Raw genomic sequence first — 26064 nt, forward strand, 5'->3', positions numbered from 1 at the left:
TACACCTTAAAGAACTAGAAAAAGAAGAACAAATGACACCCAAGGTCAGCAGCAGAAAGGAAATAACAAAAACCAGAGCAGAACTAAAGGAAATAGAGAACAAAAAGACAATAGAAAAAATTAAGGTGACAAAGAGCTGCTTCTTTGAAAAGATCAATAAAATTGACAAACCCTTGGCTATACTCACTAAGATAAGAAGAGAGACGACACTAATTAACAAAATCAGAAAAGGAAAAGGGGAAGTTATCACAGACACAACAGAAATACAAAGGATCATCCAAAAATACTATGAACGATGATATGCCACCAAATTCAATAACCTAGAAGAAATGGACAAGTTCTTAGAAACATATAGCCTTCCAGGCTAAACCATGAAGAACTGGAAAATCGAAACCAGACCGATCAGCAGTAACGAAATTGAATCAGTCATCCAAAACCATCTCAAAAGCAAGAGTCCTGGACCCGATGGCTTCACTAGTGAATTCTACCAAACCTTCAAAGAGGATCTAGTACTGATCCTGCTCAAACTCTTCCAAAAATTTGAAGCAGAGATAGTACCCCCTAACACATTTTATGAGGCCAACATTACCCTGATACCAAAACCTGGTAAGGACAACACAAAAAAAGAAAACTACAGACCAATATTTCTGATGAATACTGATGCAAAAATCCTAAACAAAATTCTGGCAAATCGAATACAACAATGCATTAAAAACATTATTCACTACGACCAAGGGGGATTCATCCCTGGGGTACAAGGATGGTTCAACATACAGAAATCCATCAATGTGATACATCACATAAACAAAATAAAGGACAAAAATCATAGGAATATATCAAGTGATGCAGAAAAAGCATTTGGCAAGATACAACATCCATTTATGATTAAAACACTTAATAAAATAGGAATAGAAGGAAAATACCTTAACATAATAAAGGCCCTATATGACCACCCCATAGCTAATCTCATAATTAATGGTGAAAAACTGAAGCCCTTTGCTCTCAGTTTAGGAACACGACAGGACTGTCCCCTATCGTCTCTGCTTTTCAACATAGTGTTGGAAGTCCTTGCCAGAGCCATCAGGCAAGAGAAAGAAATAAAAGACATTTAAACTGGGAATGAAGAAGTTAAATTATCACTCTTTGCGGATGACATGATGCTATATATAGAAAACCCTAAAGACTCCACCAAAAAGCTATTAGAAACAATCAACAAATTCAGTAAAGTTGCCGGCTACAAAATCAACGTACAAAAGTCCATTGCATTCTTATATACTTAAAATGAAATCTGAGAAAAAGAAATACAGAAAACAATTCCTTTTGCAATTGCAGCAAAAAGAATAAAATACCTAGGAATAAATTTAACCAAAGATGTGAAACCTATATGCTGAAAACTGAAAGACATTTTTGAAAGAAATTGAAGAAGACACAAAGAAATGGAAAGACATGCCGTGCTCATGGATTGAAAGAATCAACATAGTTAAAATGGCCATATTACCCAAAGCGATACAGATTTAATGCAATCCCCATCAAAATCCCAATGGCATTTTTTAAAGAAATAGAGCAAAAAATCATCAGATTTGTTTGGAGCCACAAAAGACCCCGAATAGCCAAAGCAATCTTAAGAAAAAAGAACAATACTGGAGCTATCGCACTCCCTGACTTTAGCTTGTATTACAGGGCTACAATAATCAAAACAGCATGGTATTGGCAGAAAAACAGACACATAGACCAATGGAATAGAATGGAGAACCCAGATATAAAACCACATAAATATGGACAGATAATTTTTTTTTTAAAGATTTTATTGGGGAAGGGGAACAGGACTTTATTGGGGAACAGTGTGTACTTCCAGGCCTTTTTTCCAAGTCAAGTTGTTGTCCTTTCAGTCTTAGTTGTGGAGGGTGCTGTTCAGCTTCAAGTTATTGTCCTTTCAGTCTTAGCTGTGGAGGGCGCAGCTCAGCTCCAGGTCCAGTTGCCGTTGCTAGTTGCAGGGGGCGCAGCCCACCATCCTCTGCAGGACTCGAGGAATCGAACTGGCAACCTTGTGGTTGAGAGCCCGCTGGCCCATGTGGGAATCGAACCGGCAGCCTTCGAAGTTAGGAGCACGGAGCTCTAACTGCCTGAGCCACCGGGCAGGCCCAAGGACAGATAATTTTTGACAAAGAAGCTAAAAACATACCATGGAGGAAAGACAGCCTCTTCAATAAATGGTGCTGGGAGAATTGGATAACCACGTGCAAAAAAATGAAACTGGACTGCTATCTGTCACCATGTACCAAAATTAATTCAAAATGGATCAAAGACTTAAGCATAAGACCTGACACAATAAACTGCATAGAAGAAAACATAGGTACTAAACTTATGGATCTTGGGTTCAAAGAGCATCTTATGAATTTGACTCCAAAGGCAATAGAAGTAAAAGCTAAAATAAACAAATGGGACTATATGAAACTTAAAAGCTTCTGCACCGCAAAAGAAACCATCCACAAAAAAAAAGAGGGAACCAACTGAATGGGAGAAAAATTTTGCAAACAATGCCTTTCTTTACTGGTGATCGGTCTGTTTAGATTTTCCAGTCCTTCATGGTTCAGCCTTGAAAGTCTATATGTTTCTAAGAACTTGTTCATTACTTCTATGTTATTGAATTTCGTGGCATATAGTCCTACGTAGGATTTTTGGATGATCCTTTGTATTTCTGTGGATTCCGTGATAATTTCTCCTTTTTCATTTCTGATTTTGTTAATTAGTGTCTTCTCTCTTTTTATCTTAGTGAGTCTAGCCAAGGGTTTGTTAATTTTGTTAATGCTTTTATACAACCAGCTCTTTGTGACATTAATTTTCTCTGTTGTCTTTAAGTTCTCTATCTCATTTTGTTCAGCTCTGATTTTTCTTATTTCCTTTCTTCTGCTGACCTTAGGTTTCATTTGTTCTTCTTTTTCTAGTTCTTTAAGGTGTAACATGAGGTTATTTATTTGAGATTTTTCTTGTTTCTTGAGATAGGCCTGTAATGATATAAATCTCTCTCTTAAAACTGCTTTCGCTGCATCCCCAAATTTTTGTAGGATGTATTTTCATTGTCATTTGTTTCTATGTATCTTTTGATCTCTCCTCTAATTTCTGCTTTGACCCGGTCGTTCTTTAAAAGTATGTTGTTTAATCTCCATGTATTTGTGTTTTTTCTTGGTTTCTTTTTGCACTTGATATCCAATTTCAAAGCCTTGTGGTCAGAGAATATGCTTGGTATGATTTCAATCTTCTTAAATTTGCTGAGGTTAGTTTTATGTCCCAATATATGGTCTATCCTTGAGAATGTTCCATATATACTAGAAAAAAATGTATAGTCTGATGTTTCAGGATGACGTGCTATGTATATGTCAACTATGTCCATGTCATCTAATGTGTCATTTAGGGCTGCTATTTCGTTATTTATTTTCTGTTTGGATGATCTATCCATAGCTGTCAATGATGCATTTTAGTCCACTAGTATCATTGTGCTTTGGTCAATTTCTCCCTTTAGTTCTGTTAGTAGTTGCTTGGTATATTTGGGTGCTCCCTGATTGGGGGCATAAATATTGATGACTGTTATGTCTTTTTTTTTTTGTATAGTCCCCTTTACCATTATGAAATGTCCATCTTTATCTTTTGTGAGCTTTTTCACCCTGAAGTCTGTTTAATAATATATCAGTATGGGTACACCTGATTTCTTTGGATACCATTTGCTTGGAGTGTCAATTTCCACCCTTTGACTTTGAGTGTATGCTTGTCCTTGTAGCTGAGATGTGTCTCTTGGAGATAGCATATGGTTGGGTTTAGTTTTTTGACGCAATCTGCTACTCTTGCCTTTTTATTGGTGAGTTGAGTCCATTTACATTTAGGGTGATTATTGGTATGTGAGGATTTCCTGTCATTCTATCTTTAGTTTTCTGATAAGACTGTGTCTCCGTTATTTCTTTGTCTTTTTGTTGTTGTCCATTATTTCTGTGTGGTGGTATTCTATGTTGTTTCCCTCTTTTTCTTCTGTTATTACAATATGTATTTCAGTTCTGGATTTTGTTTTTGAGTGGTTAGCCTTAAGTTTATTTAAAAGGAAGTTTGAGATTTAGAGTATTCCATTTTGTTCAGCAGGCTTACTTTCTCCTGTCCCATATTCTGGTTCAGGCCTTTACTCTCCCCATTTTTGTTTTGGTGCCACACATTGTCCTTGTTGATGGTGGTCAAATAGCCTCCTTTAGTATTTCTTGGCGGTGGGTGGTATCACTTTGTGAGGGGTGTAAATTCTAACTATTACATTGTTTTGTACACGTGAAACTAATAAAAAAATAAGTTTTCAATTCCTTGATCTCTTTCTTCTCCTTCTGGTACCCCTATTTTCACGAATGTTGGCACATTTGTTGTTGTCCTAGAGGCCCCTTAAACTATCCTCATTTTTTTGAATTTTTTTTCCTTTTTGCTTTCTTTTTGCTGTTTTTCTTTTCCTGTTTGGGTATTTTCTGCTACCTTATCTTCCAAATCACTGATTCGGTCCTCTGATTCATCTCATCTACTGTTGATTCCCTCTATTGTATTCTTCATTTCAGTTATTGTATTCTTCATTTCTGACTGATTCTTTTTTATGTTTTCTGTCTCCATTTTTATGTTTCCTATCTCTTTGTTGAAGTTCTAATCAAGATCATTGAGCATCCTTATACCAGTGTTTAGAATTCTGTATCTGGTAAATTGCTTGTCTCTATTGTCGTTAGTTCTTTTTCTGGATTTTGTTCTCTTGTTTCATTTGGGACATATGAAGCATGACCACAAAATACAGTGAATGTTTAAATTTTAAAAAAATATTACAGTAAAAGACACATTGCCATTAATCCCCCTCAAAATATTACTCCTCACTTCGAACACACTTATCCCATCATTCTTGCCACTTTCTGAAGCAGTTCTGGAAGTCCTCTTTTGTGAGTGTCTTTAGTTGTGCTGTCGTGGCTGCCTCGATTTTCTGAATTGTTTCATAAGATTTGCTTTTCATAGTCATTTTGACTTTGAGGAAGAGCAGGAAGTCACACACTGCAAGATTCAGTGAATAAGGTGGATGAGGACACACCATAATATTTTTATTTTACAGAAATTGCCATACCAGAAGTGAGGTGTGACACAGAGCCTTTCCATTGTGATCACAAAATATGGTGAATGCTGCTGCCAAGTGCCATCCAATTGAAAGGCAGGGATCTTCAATACGGAAAGTGGCACGTCGAACCTTAGTAGTAGTGTGACAAGTTTCAACTTGTTCAGTGCAGTCAGTCGGGTGTGAGATACGGTGAGAGGTGTGTTTTAAAGAGTGCTGTAAATCATTCTCCATCACGACAACACTCCATGTCACACATGGCTTCTGGTATAAGGCAATTTCTGTCAAATAAAAACATTACAGTGAGTCCTCATCCACCTTATTCACCGGATCTGGCACCGTGGAACTTCTGGCTCTTCCCCAAAGTAAAAATGTTTGAGGACATTGAGGCAACCACAACAGTGCAACTGAAGACACTCAAGAAAGAGGACTTCCAAAAGTGGCAAGAATGATGGGATAAAAGTGTTTGAAGCAAGGGGGAGTATTTTGATGGGGATTAATGGCAATATGTCTTGCACTGTAATAATTTGTTTTATTTAAACATTCCCCATATTGTTTGATCATACCTTGTATTTCTTTTCCTCCCAATTTTGGCTGCTTCTCTATGTTTGTTTCTATGTATTAGGTACAGCTGCTATATTTCTGGGTCTTGGTAGAGTGGTCTTATGTAATAGGTATCCTGTGGGGTCCTGTGGCACATTCTCTCTTGTCACTTGAGCCAGTTACTCCAGATGTGTCCCTTGTGTGAGTTGTGTGTGGCCTCCTCTTGTAGTGAAGTCTTGGTTGCTATTTGCACTTCAGTGGGAGAGATTGACCGTTAGGCTGCTTGACTGTGAGGACTGGCTGTAACTACAGTGGAGGAGCTATTGTGCAGGGGCTCACCCTATGAAGCAGGGTTCACTTTAGCAGGGTTGTCATGCCTGCTCAGTCTGTCCTTTGGGTGTGTCTTTTGTGGATGTGGTTGGGTGGTGCTCTGGTGTGGTATAAAGCTGGCCACCAGGTGTCTTGATTCTGGTGGGGAATTAACAGCAGGGAGGGGCTCTTGGGCATACCAAGTTCACCCACTGCCTCTGCATTACCTGGGGCCTCTTGGTATGAGCTACAAAGTGATCTGCAGATGGTTGTCACTTATAATGGGCTGGGAGGTGCCTGGGAGAAGCTAAGCTCCAAAGTAGGGCATGCTATCACTAATGCTGGGCTTGGGGCTGCTTAGCAAGAGATGGTGCAAGTTGAGGCCAGCTGCTGCTTTTTTGGGGTTTGTGAACCTATGAGAGATTTTAGCAAAATGCTGCAGCATGATCCAAGACATTTGTATGAAAAGTCATGGCAAGTGGTTTGGGTGGGCCCACAAGTTGGTTGGGGTGGGGTCTCAGGTAATTACCAGTGTGGGCCAAATGGTGTTTGCCAGGTTGATGGAAACTCAGATATGGCACCATCCTGAGTCTGCATCCTGGGCGGGCGGAGAACTCAATAAAGGAGCAATGGCTTCTGCCAGTACTTCTGTCTGGGAGAAAGCTACCCGTTCAGCTCTCATCCTGCAGCCAGACAATTCACTTCCTCCATGTATGTCCCTGGTGCCTTTTGAGCTGCTACCCTATCTCTGGAGCTCAGAGTGAGTGAGTCCTTTAGTGAGTAAGTTTGTACATGGACCCTTTAAAGGGTGTGCCTGGGATTCCAGCTGCCCTCAATCTCACTCAGCCACAATCTCTGCTTGTTTTCACAGCCAGAATTTGTGGGGACTTCTCTCCCCGGTAATAGAACCCTGAAATGGAGAGACTGGTGTAGGCTGGGACCCCTCGCTACTCAGGGGGGACCTCCACAGCTAAGATATCCTTCCCAATTTTTAATGGTCCCACACTTATGTGGGACTAGCCCATTATATGTCTTAGACCCTCTTACTAATATTGAGGTGGCTTCTTCTCTATGTCCTTAGTTGTAGGACTTCTGTTCAGCTAGACTTCAGGTTACTCCCAATGATGGTTGTTCTGTAGTTGAGGTGTTTTGATGTGGTTGTGAAAGGGGGCTAGCACAGCGTTAACCTACTCCACTGTCTTGACCAGAACTCTAATGATGTTGAATAACTTTTAATGTGCTTATCTGCAACTGGTTCTTCAGAGCTGATTACAGACATTTCTTCATAACTCTGATAACATAGTTACTGTATGACCCAGCAATTCTACTCTTAGCTACATACACAAAAGAATTGAAAACATGTTCATGCACACAAAAATTATATAGGAATGTTCATGGTGGCATTATTCACAGTTAAAAGGGTAAAAAAAACACTCAAATGTCCATGTATGGACGAATAAATGAACAACATGTGGTACATGGTATATTCACACAAAAGAATATTATTTAACCATAGAAAGGAATTAGGTACTGATATACAAGGTTTGACAATTAAGTTCATGAACTGATCCTAGGAAAAGTGCTATATACCTCATTGCTGAATATCACTACAGTCACATTCGAAGTACTCCCCTTTGGAAGCTATGCACCAATGCCAGCACCTAGTCCACCCTTCAAAGCAATTTTGGAACTCTTACTGGAATGACCATCAGATCTGTCATCATATTACACTTGATATCCTGAATGTCATCAAAATGCCTTTCTTTCAATATTTCCTTTATCTTTGGGTAAAGAAAGAAGTCATTGGGGGCCAGATCAGGTGAGTAGGGAGGGTATTCCAATACAGATATTTGCTTACTGGCTAAAAAATCCCTCACAGACAGTATCATGTGAGCTGGTGCATTATCGTGATGCAAGAGCCATGAATTCTTGGCAAAAAGCTCAGTTCGTTTTCGCCTAACATTTCACACAGTCCTTTCAGCCTTTCCTGTTTGTCCAGTTCGTACAAATTCATAGAGAATAATCCCTCTGGTATCAAAAAGGTTAGCAACATCGGGTTTTTTTGTTTGTATTTTTTAACATTTTTTATATTAGGTTCAGGTGAACAAAACAAAGTAATAGCTCGACATTTATCATTTACATTATATACCTCACACAATGACAACTCCCTATACCCATCCACTGCCCCTCTGACATCGCACACAGCCATTACATTTTTACTGTCTCTATTCCTGATACGGTACTCTGCTTCTTCTAAATATATATATATATATATATATATATATATTTATATATATATATATATGTATATATATGTATGTATGTATATACATATATGTGTATGTATATATATATACACATATATGTGTATGCATATATATATACGTATAGATAGATACATAGATAGATAGGTAGATAGATAGATAGATAGATAGATAGATAGATAGATAGATAGATAGATAGATAGAATTGTAGTTCACATTCATTATTGTTCAGCTTCAGCTTCAGGTGTGCAGTGCAGTCATCAGGCATCTACATCATCCCTGAGGTGGTCTCCCTAATGAGACAAGTATCCATCAGATATTCTACAAAATCTTTACAACGTTATTGATTACATTCTCCAAATTGACTTTCATATCCCCTTGGCAATCTTGTGGTTACCGACTGTACTTTCTAATAACCTCACTTTCCCCCTTATCCCCACCCACCCACCTAGCAGCCCTCAGTCTTTCCTCTGTCTCTGAAACTGTTTCTGATTAGTTCATTCATTTATTCTTTTCTTAAGATTCCACATATAAGTGAGATCATATGGTATTTGTCATTCTCTGACTTATTTCACTTAACATAATGTTCTCTAGGTCCATCCATATTGTTGCAAATGATAAGACTTCCTTCTTCTTTATGGCTACATAACACTCCATTGTATAAATGTACCATAGTTTCTTAATCCAGTCGTCTACTGATGGGTATTTCAGTTTTTTCCATATCTTGACTATTGTGTATAGTCCTGCAATAAACATAGGGGTGCATACGTTTTTTTGAATTAGAGTTTTGGATTTGTCTGGATAGCTACCTAGGAGTGGAATTGCTGGGTCATAAGGTAGTTCCATTTTCAGATTTTTGAGATACCTCCATACTGTTTTCCATAGTGGCTGCACCAATCTGCAATCCCACCAACAGTGCACAAGTGTTCCCTTTTCTCCACATCCTCGCCAGCACTTGTTGTTTGTTGATTTATTGATGATAGCCATTTTGACTGAGGTTAGGTGGTATCTCATTGTGGTTTTTATTTGCATTTCTCGAATTATTAGTGAGGTTGAGCATTTTTTCATATGTCTGTTTGCCATCTGTATGTCCTTTTTAGAAAAAAGTCTCTTCATGTCCTCTACCCATTTTTTAATTGGGTTGTTTGGTTTTTTGGAGTTGAATTGAGGTTTTTTTAAAATAAATTTGGGATATTAACACCTTATCGGATATATCCTTGGCAAATGTCTTCTCCCATTCAGTAGGATCCCTTTTTGTTTTATTGATTGTTTCCTTTGCTGTGAAATAACTTTTTAGTTTGATGTAATGCCACATGTTTATTTTTTCTCTTACTTCTCTTGCCTGAGGGGAAAATCAGTAAAAATCTTACTCTGGGTAATATCTATAAACGTTCTTCCTATATTTTCTTCTAGGAATGTGATGATTTCAGATCTTACATTTAAGTCTTTAATCCATTTTGAATTTATTCTTGTATATGGTGTAAAGAGGTGGTTCAGCTTCATTTTTTTCCATGTCTGTCCAGGTTTCCCAGCACCATTTATTGAATAGACTGTCTTTACCCCACTGTAATTTTTTGCTTTCATTGTCGTATATTAAATGACCATGTAGGCCATGACTTTTTTCTGGGCTTTCTATTCCGTTCCACTGATCCATGTGTCTGTTTTTATGACAGTACCATGCTGGAGCCTTGTAGTATAATTTGATGTCAATTTGTAGTATAATTTGTAGTATAATTTGATGTATCGTTATACCTCCCACTTTGTTCTTATTTCTCAAATTGCTGAGGATATCCGGAGACTTCTATGGTTCCACATAAATTTTAGGATTATGTGTTCTACTTCTGTGAAAAGTGTCCTTGGTAGTTTGATAGGAATTGCGTTGAATCTGTATATTGCCTTAGACAGTATGGAAATTTTAACAATATTAATTCTTCCTATCCATGAGCATGATATGTGTTTCTATCTACTTGTATCCTCTTTAATTTGTTTCTTATAATTGTGCCTTATAATTTTATGAGTACAAATCTTTTACTACTTTGGTTAAATTTATTCCCAGGTGTTTTAGAGTCTGTGAAACAATTGTAAATAGGATTGTTTCCTTAATTTATCCTTCTGATATTTTATTATTGGTATATACAAATGCAACTGATTTCTGAATATTAATTTTGTATCCTACTACTTAACTAAATTCATTTATCACTTCTAATAGTTCTTTGGTGGAGTTTTTAGGGTTCTCTATACATAGTATCATGTGATCTGCATACAATGACAATTCTAATTCCTCCTTACCAATTTGGATGCCTTTTAGTTCTTTTTCTTATCTGACTGCTGTGGCTAGAACTTCCAGCACTATGTTGAATAGAAGTGGAGAAAGTGGGCAAACTTGTCTTGTTCCTGATCTGAAGGGGAATGGTTTTAGCTTTTCCCCAAAGAGTTTGATGTTAGCTGTGGGTTTATCATATATGGCATTTATTATGTTGAGATATAGTCCTTCTATTCCCACTTTCTTAAGAGTTCTTATAATAAATGGCTGCTGGATATTGTCAATTGCTTTTTCTGCATCTATTGATATGATCATATGATTTTTATTTTTCATTTTGTTAATGTGGTGTATCACATTGATTGATTTCCGGATGTTGAACCACCTGTGCATACCAGGAATGAATCCCACTTGATCATGGTGTATGATCTTTTTAATTTATTGCTGAATTCTGTTCGATAACATTTTTTTGAGGATTTTTGCGTCTGTGTGCATTAGAGGTATTGGTCTGTAGTTTTCTGTCTTTGTAGTGTCTGTCTGATTTGGGGTTCAGGGTGATAGTGGCCTTGTAAAAAGTGATTGGGAGATTTCCCTCCTTCTGAATTTTAAAGAAGAACTTGAGGAGAATCGGTGATAACTCTTTTTTGAACGTTTTGTAAAATTCAACTGTAAAACCAGGGCTTTTGTTTGTTGGGAGATTGTTGATTACTTATTGAATTTCCCTGGGGGTAATCAGTCTATTCAAGTTTTCCGTTTCTTCTTGAGTTAGCCTTGGAAGGTTGTATGCCTCTAGAAAATTGTCCATTTCTTCCAGATTGTCAAATTTGTTGGATCATAGTAATTTCTTTAATTTTTTTGTATTTCTGTGTTGTCTATTGCCACTTCTACTCTTTCATTTCTGATTTTATTAATTTGGGTCCTCTCTCTTTTTTTTGATGAGTCTGGCTAAAGGTTTGTCGATTTTGTTTATCTTCTCTAAAAACCAACTCTTGGATTCATTGATTTTTTGTATTGTTTTTCTGGTTTCTATTTCATTTATTTCTGCTCTGATCTTTACTATCTCCTTCCTTGTGCTCCCTTTGGGCTTATTTTGCTGTTCTTTTTCAGATCGCTTATGTCTGAAGATAAACTGTCAATTAGTGATTTTTCTTGTTTCTTTAGGTAGGCCTGATTTGCTATGAATTTCCCTCTTAGGACTGCTTTGGCTGCATCCCATAGATTTTGGGTCATTGTGTTTTCATTTTGTTTTTCCCATCTGTTGATTTCTTCCTTGATGTTATGGTCGACCCATCCATCATTCAGTAACATGTTATTCAGCCTCCATGAATTTGAGTGTCTTCCAGTTTTTTTTCCTGTAGTTCATTTCTAATTTCATAGCACTGTGGTCAGACAAGACAATTGATATGATTTCAATTTTCTTAAATTCATCAAGACTTTTTTTTTGGCCTAACATGTGATGTATCTTGGAAAATGTTCCATGTACACTTGAGAAGAACGTGTATTCTGCAGGTTTGGGGTGAAATGCTTTGAGAATATCGATTAAATCCAAGTAGTCCAATGTGTCATTTCAAACCATCGTTTCCATATTGATTTTCTGTCTGGAAGATCTGTCCTTATTGTCAGAGGTGTGTGGAAGTACCCTATGATAGTGTTACTGTTGATCTCTGTCTTTATGTCAGTCAATATCTGTTTTATATATTCAGGTGCTCCAATGTTGGATGAATAGATGTTTACTAGGGTTATGTCCTCTTGTCAGATCGAGCCTTTTATTATTACATAGTGCCCATCTTTGTCTTTTAATATATTCTTCATTTTAAAGCCTATTGTGTGAGACATGAGTACTGCAGCTCCAACTTTATTATCATTTACATTTGCATGAAATACCTTGCCCCAAACCTCCACTTTCAGCCTGTATATCTTTTGATCTGAGGTGAGTCTCTTGTATACAGCACATACAAGGGTCTTGCTTTCATTTTTATTTCATGTTTTTTAATTTTTTTTTAATTAATTTTATTGGGGTGACAATTGTTAGTAAATTTACATAGATTTCAGGTGTACAATTCTGTACTACATCGTCTATAAATCCCATTGTGTGTTCACCACCAAGAGTCAGTTCTCCTTCCATCACCATATATTTGATCCCCTTTACCCTCATCACCCACCCCCCACCCCCTTACCCTCTGGTAACCACTAAATTATTGTCTGTGTCTATGAGTTTTTGTTTCTCATTTGTTTGTCTTGTTCTTTTTGGTTTATATACCACATATCAGTGAAATCATAGGGTTCTCTGCTTTTTCTGTCTGACTTATTTCACTTAGCATTATTCTCTCGAGATCCATCCATGTTGTCACAAATGCTCCTATATCATCTTTCCTTAACGCCGAATAGTATTCCATTGTGTATATGTACCACAACTTCTTTATCCATTCATCAATCGAAGGACATTTTGGTTGTTTCCATGTCTTGGCCACCGTAAACAAAGCTGCAATGAACATTGGCGTACACGTGTCTCTATAGAGAAATGCTTTTATATTTTTGGGGTAGATACCCAGGAGAGCGATTGCTGGGTCATATGGTAATTCTATTCGTAATTTCTTGAGGAACCTCCACACTGCCTTCCATAGCGGCTGCCACCATGTACAAAAATTAATTCAAAATGGATCAAAGACTTAAGCATAAGACCTGACACAATAAACTGCATTGAAGAAAACATAGGTACTAAACTTATGGACCTTGGGTTCAAAGAGCATTTTATGAATTTGACTCCAAAGGCAATGGAAGTAAAAACTAAAATAAACAAAGGGGATTATATGAAACTGAAAAGCTTCTGCACAGCAAAAGAAACTATGTTTTTTAAATTTATTGGGGTGTCAATTCATAGTGAAATTACATAAATTTCACGTGTACAATTCTGTATTACAACATTTATAATGTACCACTGAGAGTCAGTTCTCCTTCCATCACCATATATTTGATCCCACTTAATCTCATTTCCCTCCCCCCACCCCCCTTACCCTCCGTTAACCACTAAACTATTGTCTGTGTCTATGAGTTTTTCTTTCTCATTTGTTTGTCTTGTTCTTTTGTTGTTTTAGGTTTATAAACCACATATCAGTGAAATCATAGGATTCTCTGCTTTTTCTGTCTGACATTTCGCTTAGCATTATACTCTCAAGATCCATCCATGTTGTCACAAATGTTCTTATATCATCTTTTCTTACTGCCGAATAGTATTCCATTGTGTGTATATACCACAACTTCTTTATCCATTCATCTATCGAAGGACATTTTGGTTATTTCCATGTCTTGGCCACCGTAAACAAAGCAGCATTGAGCATTGGAGCACATGAGTCTTTATGTATACATGTTTTCAAATTTGGGGGGTAGATACCCAGGAGAGGGATTGCTGGGTCACATGGTAATTCTATTTGTATTTTTTTGAGGAACCTCCACACTGCCTTCCATAAGGGCTACACCAGTCTCCATTCCCAACAACAGTGTATGAGGGTTCCTTTTTCTCCACAGCCTTTCCAACACTTGTTACTATTTGTCTTTTTGACGACAGTCATTCTGATTGGGGTGAGGTGATATCTCATTGTGGTTTTTATTTGAATTTCTCTGATGATTGGTGATGTTGAGCATTTTATCATATGTATATTTGCCATTTGTATGTCCTCTTTGTAGAAATGTCTCTTCAGGTACTCTGCCCATTTTTCAATTGGGTTGTTTGTTTTTTTGTTGTTGAGCTTCATGTGTTCCTTGTATGTTTTGGATATTGGACCCTTATCGGAGGCACTGTTTGCAAAAATCTTCTCCCAATCAGTCGGTTACCTCTTTATTTTGTCGATGGCTTCTTTTGCTGTGCATAAGCTTTGAAGTTTCATGTAGTCCCATTTGTTTATTTTAGCTTTTACTTTCATTGCCTTTGGAGTCAAATTCATAAAATGCTTAACCCAAGGTCCATAAGTTAATTACCTATGTTTTCTTCTATTCAGTATATTTTGTCAGGACTTATGCTTAAGTCTTTGATCCATTTTGAATTAATTTTGATACATGGTGACAGATAGCATTCCAGTTTCATTCTTTTGCACGTGGCTGTCCAATTTTCCCAGCACCATATATTGAAGAGGCTGTCTTTACTCCATTGTATATTTAGATTCTATGTCAAAAATTTTCTGTCCATATTTATCTGGTTTTATTTCTGGGTTCTCAATTATATGGCATTGATCTACGTGTCTGTTTTTCTGCCAATACAATGCTGTTTTGATTATTTTAGCCCTGTAGTACAAGCTAAAGTCAGGGAGTGTGAAAACTCCAGTATTGTTCTTTTTTCTTAAGATTGCTTTCACTATTCGGGGTCCTTTGTTATTCCAACAAAACTCATGATATTTTTGTTGTATTTCTTTAAAAAATGCCATTGGGATTTTAATGGGGATTGCATTAAATCTGTATATTACTTTGGGTACTATGGCCAATTTAACTATGTTGATTCTTTCAATCCATGAGCACGGAATGTCTTTCTCTTTCTTTGCGTCTTCTTCAATTTCTTTCAAAAATGTCTTTCAGTTTTCGGCATATAGGTTTCACAGCCTTGGTTAAGTTTATTCCTAGGTATTTTATTCTTTTCGCTGCAATTGCAAATAGAATTGTTTTTTGTATTTCTTTTTCATTGATTTCATTGTTAGTATATAGGAATACAATGAAGTTTTGTATGTTGATTTTGTAGCCAGTAACTTTACTGTATTTGTTGATTGTTTCTAACAGCTTTTTGGTGGAGTCTTTAGGGTTTTCTGTGTATAGCATCATGTCATCCGCAAAGAGTGATAATTTAACTTCTTCATTCCCAATTTGGATGCCTTTTATTTCTTTCTCTTGCCTGATTGCTCTGGCGAAGACTTCCAACACTATGTTGAAAAGCAGAGATTATAAGGGACAGTCCTGTCATGTTTCTAAACTGAGAGCAAAGGGCTTCAGTTTTTCACCATTAATTATGAGATTAGCTGAGGGCTGGTCATATATGACCTTTATTATGTTAAGGTATTTTCCTTCTATACCTATTTTATTGAGTGTTTTAATCATAAATGGATGTTGTATCATGCCAAATGCCTTTTCTGCATCAATAGATATAATCATATGATTTTTGTACTTTATTTTGTTTATGTGATGTATGACATTGATGGATTTGCAGATGTTGAACCGTCCTTGTGCCCCGGTGAAGAACCACATGTGGTAGTGATGAATAATCTTTTTAATACATTGTTGTATTAGTTTTCCTAGAATTTTGTTTAGGATTTTTGCATCAGTAGTCATCAGAGATATTGGTCTATAGTTTTCTTTTTTTGTGTTGTCCTTACCAGGTTTTGGTATCAGGGTAATGTTGGCCTCATAAAATGAGTTAGGGAGTACTGACTCGTCTTCAATTTTTTTGGAAGAGTTTGAGCAGGATTGGTATTAGATCCTCTTTGAAGGTTTGGTAGAATTCACTAGTGTAGCCATCTGGTCCAGGACTTTTGCTTTTAGGAAGGTTTTGGATGACTGATTCAATTTCGTTGCTGGTGATCGGTCTGTTTAGATTTCCAGTTCTTCATGGTTCAGCCTTGCAAGGCTATATGTTTCTAAGAACTCGTCTGTTTCTTCTAGGTTATTGAATTTGGTGGCATATAGTCCTTCATGCTATTCTTGCATAATCCTTTGTATTTCTGTTGTGTCTGTGATAACTTCCCCTTTTTCATTTCTGATTTTGTTAATTAGTCTCTTCTCTCTTTTTATCTTAGTGAGTCTAGCCAAGGGTTTGTCGATTTTGTTAATATTTTCAAAGAACCAGCTCTTTGTCAGATTAATTTTTTCCATTATCTTTTTGTTCTCTATTTCATTTAGTTCTGCTCTGATTTTTGTTATTTCCTTTCTTCTGTTGGGCTTGGGATTACTTGTTCTTCTTTTTCCATTTCTTTAAGGTGTAACATGAGGTTATTTATTTGGGATTTTTCTTGTTTATTGAGATAGGCCTGTAATGATATAAATTTCCCTCTTAAAGCTGGTTTTGCTGCATTGCAAAAATTTTGGTAGGATGTATTTTCACTGTCATTTGTTTTTATGTATCTTTTGATCTCTTTTCTAATTTCTTCTTTGACCCAGTCGTTCTTTAAAAGTATGTGGTTTAATCTCCATGTATTTGTGTTTTTTCCTGCTTTCTTTTCGCAGTTGATATCCAATTTCAAAGCCTTGTGATCAGAGAATATGCTTGGTATGATTTCAATCTTCTTAAATTTGCTGAGGCTGATTTTATGTCCCAATATATGGTCTATACTTGAGAATGTTCCATGTACACTAGAAAAGAATGTATAGTGTGATATTTTAGGATGAAGTGCTCTATATATGTCAATTATGTCCATTTCATCTAATGTATCGTTTAGAGCTGCTATTTCGTTATTTATTTTCTATTTGCATGATCTATCCATAGCTGTCAATGATGTATTTAATTCGCCTAGTATTTGTGTTTCAGTCAATTTCTCCCTTTATTTCTGTTAGTAGTTGCTTGGTATATTTTGGTGCTCCCTGATTGCGGCCTAAATGTTGATGACTGTTATGTCTTCTTGTTGTATAGTCCCCTTTACCATTATGAAATGTCCATCTTTCTCTCTTGTTACCTTTTTCACCCTGAGATGTCTTTCATCTGATATCATTATGCCTACACTTGATTTTCTCGAAGTACCATTTGCTTGGAGTGTCAAATTCCACCCTTTCACTTTGAGTCTATGCTTGTCCTTGTAGCTGAAATGTGTCTCTTGTAGACAGCATAAGGTTGGATTTAGTTTTCTGATCCAATCTGCTACTCTGTGCCTGTTTATTGGTGATTTCAGTCCATTTACATTTAGAGTGATTATTGATAGTTGAGGATTTCCTGTCATTCTATCTTTAGTTTTCTGTTAAGGCTGTGTCTCCATTGTTTCTTTGCCATTCTGTTGTTTATTATTTCTGTATGGTGGTATTATATGATGTATCCCTCTGTTTCTTCTTTTATCACAGTCTATATTTCAGTTCTGGAATTTTTTGAGTGGTTACCCTTAAGTTTATGTATAAAAAAGTTTGATATTTAGAGTATTCCTTTTTCCTCAGCATGCTTACTTTCTCCATTCCCAGATTCCGGTTCAGGTTTTTACTCTCCCCCATTTTATGTTGCCACAAATTGTCCCTGTTGATGGTGGTCGAATAGCTTCCTTTAGTATTTCTATAGTGCAGTTCGTGTGTTAGAAAATTCCCTCAGCTTCTGTACGTCTGGAAAGGTCTTTATTCCTCCTCATATCCGAAGGATATCTTTGCTGTATATATTATTCTTGGCTCATAATTTCTCCCTTTCAATAGTTTGAATATTTGGTTCCACTCCCTCCTGGCTTATAGAGCTTCTGCTGAAAAATCTGACGATAATCTAATGGGCTTTCCTTTGTAGGTTACCGTCTTTTTTCCCCTGGCTGCCTTGAGGATTCTTTTTTTATCGTTGATTTTAGACAGCTTCAATACAAAGTGCCTTGGAGAAGGCCTGTTGGGATTGAGGTAATTAGTTGTTCTATTTGCTTCTTGGATTCGAGGATCCAGTTCTGTCCACAAGTTTGGGAAGTTCTCATCCACAATTTGTTTGAATATATTCTCTATTTCCTTCTCTCTTTCTTCTCCTTCTGGTATGCCCATTATTCTTATATTGCTCTTTCTGATAGAGTCAGAAAGTTCTTGTAGAGTTCTTTCATTTCTTTTAAGTCTCAAGTCTCTTTCTTCTTCCATCTGTGTAATTTCCAGGTTTCTATCTTCGATGTCACTGATTCTTTTCTCCATCTGGTCAACTCTACTACCTAAGCTGTTTATTTCATTCTTAATTACTTCTATTGATTTCTTAATCTCCAGAAATTCTATTTGGTTCTTTTCTAAAATTTGAATCTCTTTCGTAAAATGCTCATGTTGTTCTTTTTTTGCGTTTCTGAGTTCATTAAATTGCCTTTCTGTGTTTTCTTGCATCTCTTTGAGTTTTTTCATAACTGCAATCTTGAATTCTCTGTCATTTAAATCACATATTTCCATTTCTCTAAATTTCTTTTCTGGAGACTTTTCACTTTCTTTCTGAGCTGTCTTGTTAGCTTGGTTATTCATTGCAATTATTGATTTCTTATTTCTCTTCCTAGATATCTACTGGAGTGTTTTCTGCAAGAGGTTGATAGGAAGAGGTCTTTCTTTTGTTTTTCAATACGTCGTGGTAGAATGTGTTATTTTCTCTCTGACTGCAGTCCTTTTTTTCCTCTCTCACACAGTTGCTATGTTTTCTCTGCACTATTTCAGCTTCTCACACAATGGGGGAATTCCCGGGGAAACGGGCTTGTCCTCTGTTAACAGTTCGCCTGGGTTATAGGGCGCCACGTCCCTGTGGGGATGTGGGATATTTTGAATTTCCAAAGCTCTTTTTGCCCCAGAATTAGAGCGCGTATGTTTCAGCAGTTCTGTTTACTCCTGCACGGATCCACACAGATAGGTGCGGCCAGGGGTGGGGTGACTTTTGAGAGGTGGCCCAGAGCTATGGCAGCGACCACCACCACAGCCGGTCCTGCTTCCAATGATTTCTCCCCTTTGCCGGAACTTTTTGGGCTCCAAATCTTTGTCTGTGTTCCACAGTTCTCACAACAGCAAATTTTCTGTTCTTTTGATCTGACACTGCTAGTGTTCTGCTTCTAGCACTGGGCAGGTGGGGGTGGGGCGAGCTCTGGGAGGGTAGAAAAGCGGCAGCTAGTCTCAGTGCCTAAGGCTTCCGTTCTCTGCTCTACAGTGAGAGCTTAAACTTCCGTTTTCAGCCTTCTTCCCTCAGTCTTTTCTCCAAGGTATCTGTTGTGAGCGTTGGGTTCAGCCGTGTTACATGCTGCCCCCTCAGCCTTGTGGACAATAAGCGGACCCCTAGCACTCCGAGTTCTTCCCTCTCCCACAGCTGCGGTAGTTCCGGGATGCAGCGAGCTCGGAGCACTGAGCTAGGTCTGTGTTCTGCGTCTTCTCCGCACTTCTCCCTTCCCTACTCCCCCGCTCGCGCGATTGTCCCACCTTTAGGTGAATTCAGTAGTGGGCCTTTTCGTCTTGCCTGTCTGCTGTGCATGGAGTCCTTTTTGTAGTTCTTGTTGTTTGATTAGTTGTAAATTCCAGGGGAGCTTTACAGAGGTTCACCTCAGGCTGCCATTTTGATGACCAGGGTCTTGCTTTCTTATCCACTCAGCCACCCTATATCTCTTGATTGGAGCATTTAAGCCATTTACATAAAGTGATTATTGATAAGTACATTGTTATTGCTATTTTTAAATTTGTAGTTAGATTGTTTTCATCTTTCTTCTATTTACAGAAGTCCTTTTAGTATTTCTTGCAGTGCTGACTTGGTGGTAATAAATTCCTTTAGCTTATTCTTTTCTGGATAGCTCTTTATCTCTCCTTCAATTTTAAATGATAGCCTTGCTGGACAAAGCAATGTAGATTGTAGACCTTTGCTTTCCATCACTTTAAGTACCTCCTTCATCTCCTTACTGGCCTCCAATGTTTCTATAAAAAGTCATTTTATAATCTTATAGGAGTTCCCTAGTATATAACTTGCTGTCCTTCTTTTGCTTCTTTTAGGATTCTCTCTTTGTCTTTAACCTTTGCCATTTTAACTATAATGTGTCTTGGTGTGCACCTGTTTGTGTTTATCCTGGTTGGAACTTTGTGTACTTCGTGGGCTTGTATGTCAGTTTCCTTCCCCAGGTTAGCGAAACTATTGAACATTATTACTTCAAATATGTTCTCGGTCCCTTGCTCCCTCTCTTTACCTTCTGGTATTCCTATGATGTGCATGTTGTTGTGCTTGATGTTATCCCAGAGGTCTCTTAAACCATTCTCATTGTTTTTTATTCTTTTTTCTTTTTGTTTTTCCGTTTGGGTGATCTCTGCTAACTTGTCTTCTATGTCGCTGATTTGATAGTCTGCTTCATCTAACCTGCTGGTATTTCTTTCAAGTGTGTTCTTTATTTCAGTTATTGTATCCTTTACTTCTAACTGGTTTTTCATTATGATTTCTCTATCCTTCTTTATGTTGTCACTAAACACCTGAAACATTCTTACCATCAGTGTTGTGAACTCTGTATCTGATAGGTTGGTTACCTCTATTTCGTTTGGTTCCAATTCTGGAGGTTTCTTCTGTTCTTTTATTTGGGACATGTTTCTTTGTTTCCCCATTCTGGCTAACTCTCTGTGTTTGCTTCGATGTATTAGTTAGACCTCTAAGGATCTTGCTTTTTGCTGGGTTATATTATGTAGTATATGATATTGATATTTGGCTCCAAAGATGACTCTTGTGTTGTGCATATTGTCCTGTTAAAGTGGATCTTTAATTGCGTTTTGCTTGTAAGTAGGAGGAATTGACTCCTAGACTGACTGGTTGTGAGACTTGGCTCTGCCCACAGTGGACGGTCTGCTTTGTGAGGATTGACCACTCAAATGAGGTTTGGCCCTACAGGCTCTTGTGACTGTAGAGAATTCCCTCTGGGTGTGTCACTTGTAGGTCAAACCTGGTAATACTCTGGTTTGTTCTGGAGTTGGCCTCTGGGTGTGTTGAAACTTGTGCCTCTGTTTTATTATTATTATTACTATTATTATTATTTCTATTAGTTTCAGGTGCACAAGACAAGGTAATACTTAGACGTTCATCATTTATATCCCTCACACTGTGGATCCCCTTCCCCCTACCCTCCATCCACTATCACTCTGACATCGCAGCAAGCCATCCTTACCCTATGGTAACCACAAAAATCATTGTCTGTGTCTATGAATTTTTGTTTCTGATTTGTTTGTCTTGTTCTTTTGTTGTTTTTGGTTTATATACCACATATCAGTGAAATCGTAGGGTTCTCTGCTTTTTCTGTCTGACTTATTTCACTTAGCATTCTACTCTCAAGATCCATCCAGGTTGTCACAAATGCTCCTATATCATCTTTCCTTAACGCCGAATAGTATTCCATCGTGTATATATACCACAACTTCTTTATCCATTCATCTATCAACGGACATTTAGGTTGTTTCCATTTCTTGACCACCGTAAACAAAGCTGCAATGAACATTGGAGTACACGTGTCTTTATAGAGGAATGCTTTCAGATTTTTTGGGTAGATACCCAGGAGAGTGATTGTTGGGTCGTATGGTAATTCTATTCGTAATTTCTTGAAAACCTCCACACTGCCTTCCATAGCGGCTGCACCAGTCTGCATTCCCACGAACAGTCTATGAGGGTTCCTTTTTATCCACAGCCTCTCCAACACTTATTACTATTTGTCTTGTTGATGAAAGCCATTCTGACTGGGGTGAGGTGATACCTCACTCTGGTTTTCATTTGCATTTCTCTGATGATTAGTGATGTTGAGCATTTTTTCATATGTCTATTTGCCATTTGTATATCCTCTTTGGAAAAATGTCTCTTCAGGTCCTCTGTCCATTTTTCAATTGGGTTGTCTGTTTTTTTGGTGTTGAGTTTCATGAGTTCCTTGTATATTTTGGATATTAGCCCTTATCAGAGGCACTGTTTGCAAAAATCTTCTCCCATTCAGTTGGTTGCCTCACTATTTTGTCAATAGTTTCTTTTGCTGTGCAGAAGCTTTTCAGTTTCATATAATCCCATTCGTTTATTTTAGTTTTTACTTCCATTGCCTTTGGCGTCAAATTCATAAAATGCTCTTTGAACCTAAGGTCCATAAGTTTAGTACCTATGTTTTCTTCTATGCAGTTTATTGTGTCAGGTCTTATGATTAACTCTTTGATCCATTTTGAATTGATTTTGGTACATGGTGACAGATAGCAGTCCAGTTTCATTCTTTTGCACGTAGCTATCCAATTCTGCCAGCACCATTTATTGAAGAGGCTGTCTTTCCTCCATTGTATGTTTTTAGCTTCTTTGTCAAAAATTATCTGTCCATATTTATGTGGTTTTATTTCTGGGTTCTCAATTCTCTTCCATTGGTCTATGTGTCTGTTTTTCCACAAATATCAAGCTGTTTTGATTATTATAGCCCTGTAGTACAAGCAAAAATCAGGGAGTGTGATACCTCCAGTATTGTTCTTTTTTTTTTTTTAATATTGCTTTGGCTATTCGAGGTCTTTTGTGGTTCCAAACAAATCTGATGATTTTTTATTCTATTTCTTTTTGTTCTATTTGTTTCTTCCAAACAAATCTGATGATTTAAAAATGCCATTGGGCGGAGGTATCCGGACCTGGGAAAAAATGGGGGCGTGAGGTGAGCCTCTGTAACGCTCCCCTGGAATTTACAACGAATCGGACAACAATAACTCCACAAAGGACTCCTTGCACAGCAGACAGGCAAGACGAAGAGGCCCACTACTGAAATCAACTCCAGGTGGGTGAATTGCGCGAGCGGGGGAGGAGGGAGAGGAGAAGTGCGGAGACAGAGCCGCACGGGCACAGGACACAGACCTAGCTCAGTGCTCGGAGCCCGCTGCTCCCGGATCTTCCGCAGCTGCGGGAGAGGGAAGGACTCAGACTGCTAGGGCTCCGCTTACGGCCCACAGGGCTGAGGGGGCAGCATATAGCATGGCTGAACCCAACGCTCGCTCACGGCAGACCTCGGAGCAAAGACTGAGGGAAGAGGGCTGAAATCTGCAGTTTAAGCCCTCACTGCCCAGCGGAGAACGGAAGCCTTAGGCACAAAGACTAGCCGCCCCTCCCTACCCTCCAGAGCTCGCCCCGCCCGCACCTGGATGGTGCTAGAAGCGATAAAGTAGCAGTGTCGGATCAAAGGACAGAATATTTGCTGCTCTGAGAACTGTGGACCGCATACACAGATTTGCAGCTCAACTAGTTCCGGCAAAGGGGAGGGAGCTGTGGAAGCAGGACTGGCTGTGGTGGTGGTCGCCGCCATTGCTCTGGGCCACCTCTCACAACTCACCCCGCCCCTGGCCCCACCTATCTGGGCGGATCCCTACAGGAGTAAACAGAACTGCTGAAACAAACGGGCTCTGAATCTGGTGCAGAAAGAGCTTTGGAACTCCAAAAGCTCTTCGCATACCTATCAACCTGTTGCAGAAGCCACTCCTTTAGATGTCTAGGAAGAGAAATACTAAATCAGTGATTGCCATGAATAACCAAGGCAACAAGATAGCTCAGAAAGAACGTGAAAAGTCTCCAGAAAAGGAACTTAGAGATATGGACCTTTGTGATTTAAATGACAGAGAATTCAAGATCGCAATTCTGAAAAAACTGAACGAGATGCAATAAAACACAGAAAGGCAGTTTAATAACTCAGAAACACAATCAAAGAACACCATGAGCATTTTACAAAAGAGATTGAAATTTTGAAAAAGAAGCAAATAGAATTTCTGGAGATTAAGAACTCAATCGAAGAAATTAACAATAAAATATCTAGCTTAGGTAGTAGAGTTGACCAGATGGAGGAAAGAATCAGTGACATCGAAGATAGGAACCTGGAAATTACACAGATGGAAGAAGAAAGAGACTTGAGACTTAAAAGAAATGAAAGAACTCTACAAGAACTTTCTGACTCCACCAGAAAGAGCAATATAAGAATAATGGGCATACCAGAAGGAGAAGAAAAAGAAAAGGGAACAGAGAATATATTCAAACAAATCGTCGATGAGAACTTCCCAAACTTGTGGAAAGAACTGGATCCTCGAATCCAAGAAGCAAATAGAACACCTAATTACCTCAATCGCAACAGGGCTTCACCAAGGCACATTGTATTGAAGCTGTCTAAAATCAATGACAAATAAAAAATCCTCAAGGCAGCCAGGGAAAAGAAGACGGTAACTTATAAAGGAAAGCCCATTAGATTATCATCAGATTTTTCAGCAGAAACTCTAAAAATGCCATTGGGATTTCAATGGGGATTGCATTAAATCTGTATATGGCTTTAGGTAATATGGCCATTTTAACTATGTTGATTCTTCCAATCCATGAGCACGGAATGTCTTTCCATTTCTTTGTGTCTTCTTCAATTTCTTTCAAAATGTCTTACAATTTTAATCAAATAAATCCTTCACATCTTTGGTTAAGTTTATTCCTAGGTATTTTATTCTTTTTGCTGCAATTGCAAAATGAATTGTTTTTTCTATTTCTTTTTCTGAGATTTCATTGTTGGTATATGGGAAAGCAATGGACTGTTGTACGTTGATTTTTTAGCCAGCAAATGTACTGTATTCATTGATTGTTTCAAATAGCTTTTTGGTGGAGTCTTTAGGGTTTTCTATATATAGCATCATGTCATCTGCAAAGAGTGACAATTTAACTTCTCCATTCCCAATTTAAATGCCTTTTATTTCTTTCTCTTGCCTGATTGCTCTGGCAAGGATTTCCAATACTATGTTGAAAAGCAGAGTGATAGGTGACAACCTTGTCGTGTTCCTTAACGTAGAGCAAAATCTTCAGCTTTTCACCATTAATTATGAGATTAGCTGAGGGCTTGTCGTATATGGCCTTTATTATGCTGAGGTATTTTCCTTCTATACCAATTTTATTAAGTGTTTTAATCATAAATGGATGTTGTATCTTATCAAATGCTTTTTCTGCATCAATTGATAGAATCATATGATTTTTGACCTTTATTTTGTTTATGTGATGTGTCATATTGATGGATTTGCGGATGTTGAACCATTTTTGTGTCCCGTGGATGAACCCCATTTGGTCGTGATGAATAATCATTTTAATGCATTGATGTATTCGATTTGCTAGAATTTTGTTTAGGATTTTAGCATCTGTATTCATCAGAGATATTGGTCTGTAGTTTTCTTTTTCTGTGTTGTCCTTACCAGGTTTTGGTATCAGGGTAATGTTGGCATCATAAAATGAGTTAGGGAGTACTGACTCTTCTTCAATTTTTTGGAAGAGTTTGAGCAGGATTGGTATTAGATCCTCTTTGAAGATTTGGTAGAATTCACTAGTGTAGCCATCTGGTGCAGGAATTTTGCTTTTAGGAAGGTTTTGATGACTGATACAAAAACCTGTTACTGGTTACTGTTTACTGGTGATCAGCCTGTTTATATTTTCCAGTTCTTCATGATTCAGCTTTGGAAGGCTATATGTTTCTAAGAATTTGTCCATTTCTTCTAAGTTATTGAATTTGGTGGCATATAGTCCTTCATAGTATTCTTGCATAATCCTTTGTATTTCTGTGGTGTCCGTGATAACTTCCCCATTTTCATTTCTGATTTTGTTAATTAGCGTCTTCTCTCTTTTTATCTTAGTGAGTCTTGCCAAGGGTTTGTCAATTTGGTTAATCTTTTCAAAGAGACAGCTCTTTGTCACACTAATTTTTTCTATTGTCCATTTCTTCTCAATTTCATTTACTTCTCCTCTGATTTTTGTTATCTCCTTTCTTCTGCTGACCTTGGGTTTCGCTTGTTCTTCTTTTTCGAGTTCTTTAAGGTGTAACATGAGGTTATTTATTGGGGATTTTTCTTGTTTCTTGAGATAGGCCTGTAATGATATAAATTTCCCTCTTAAAACTGCTTTCGCGGCATTCCCAAAATTTTGGTACAATGTATTTTCATTGTCATTTGTT

The sequence above is a fragment of the Rhinolophus hipposideros genome (genome assembly GCF_964194185.1).
Source record: "Rhinolophus hipposideros genome assembly, chromosome: X".
Classification (NCBI taxonomy): Eukaryota; Metazoa; Chordata; class Mammalia; order Chiroptera; family Rhinolophidae; genus Rhinolophus; species Rhinolophus hipposideros.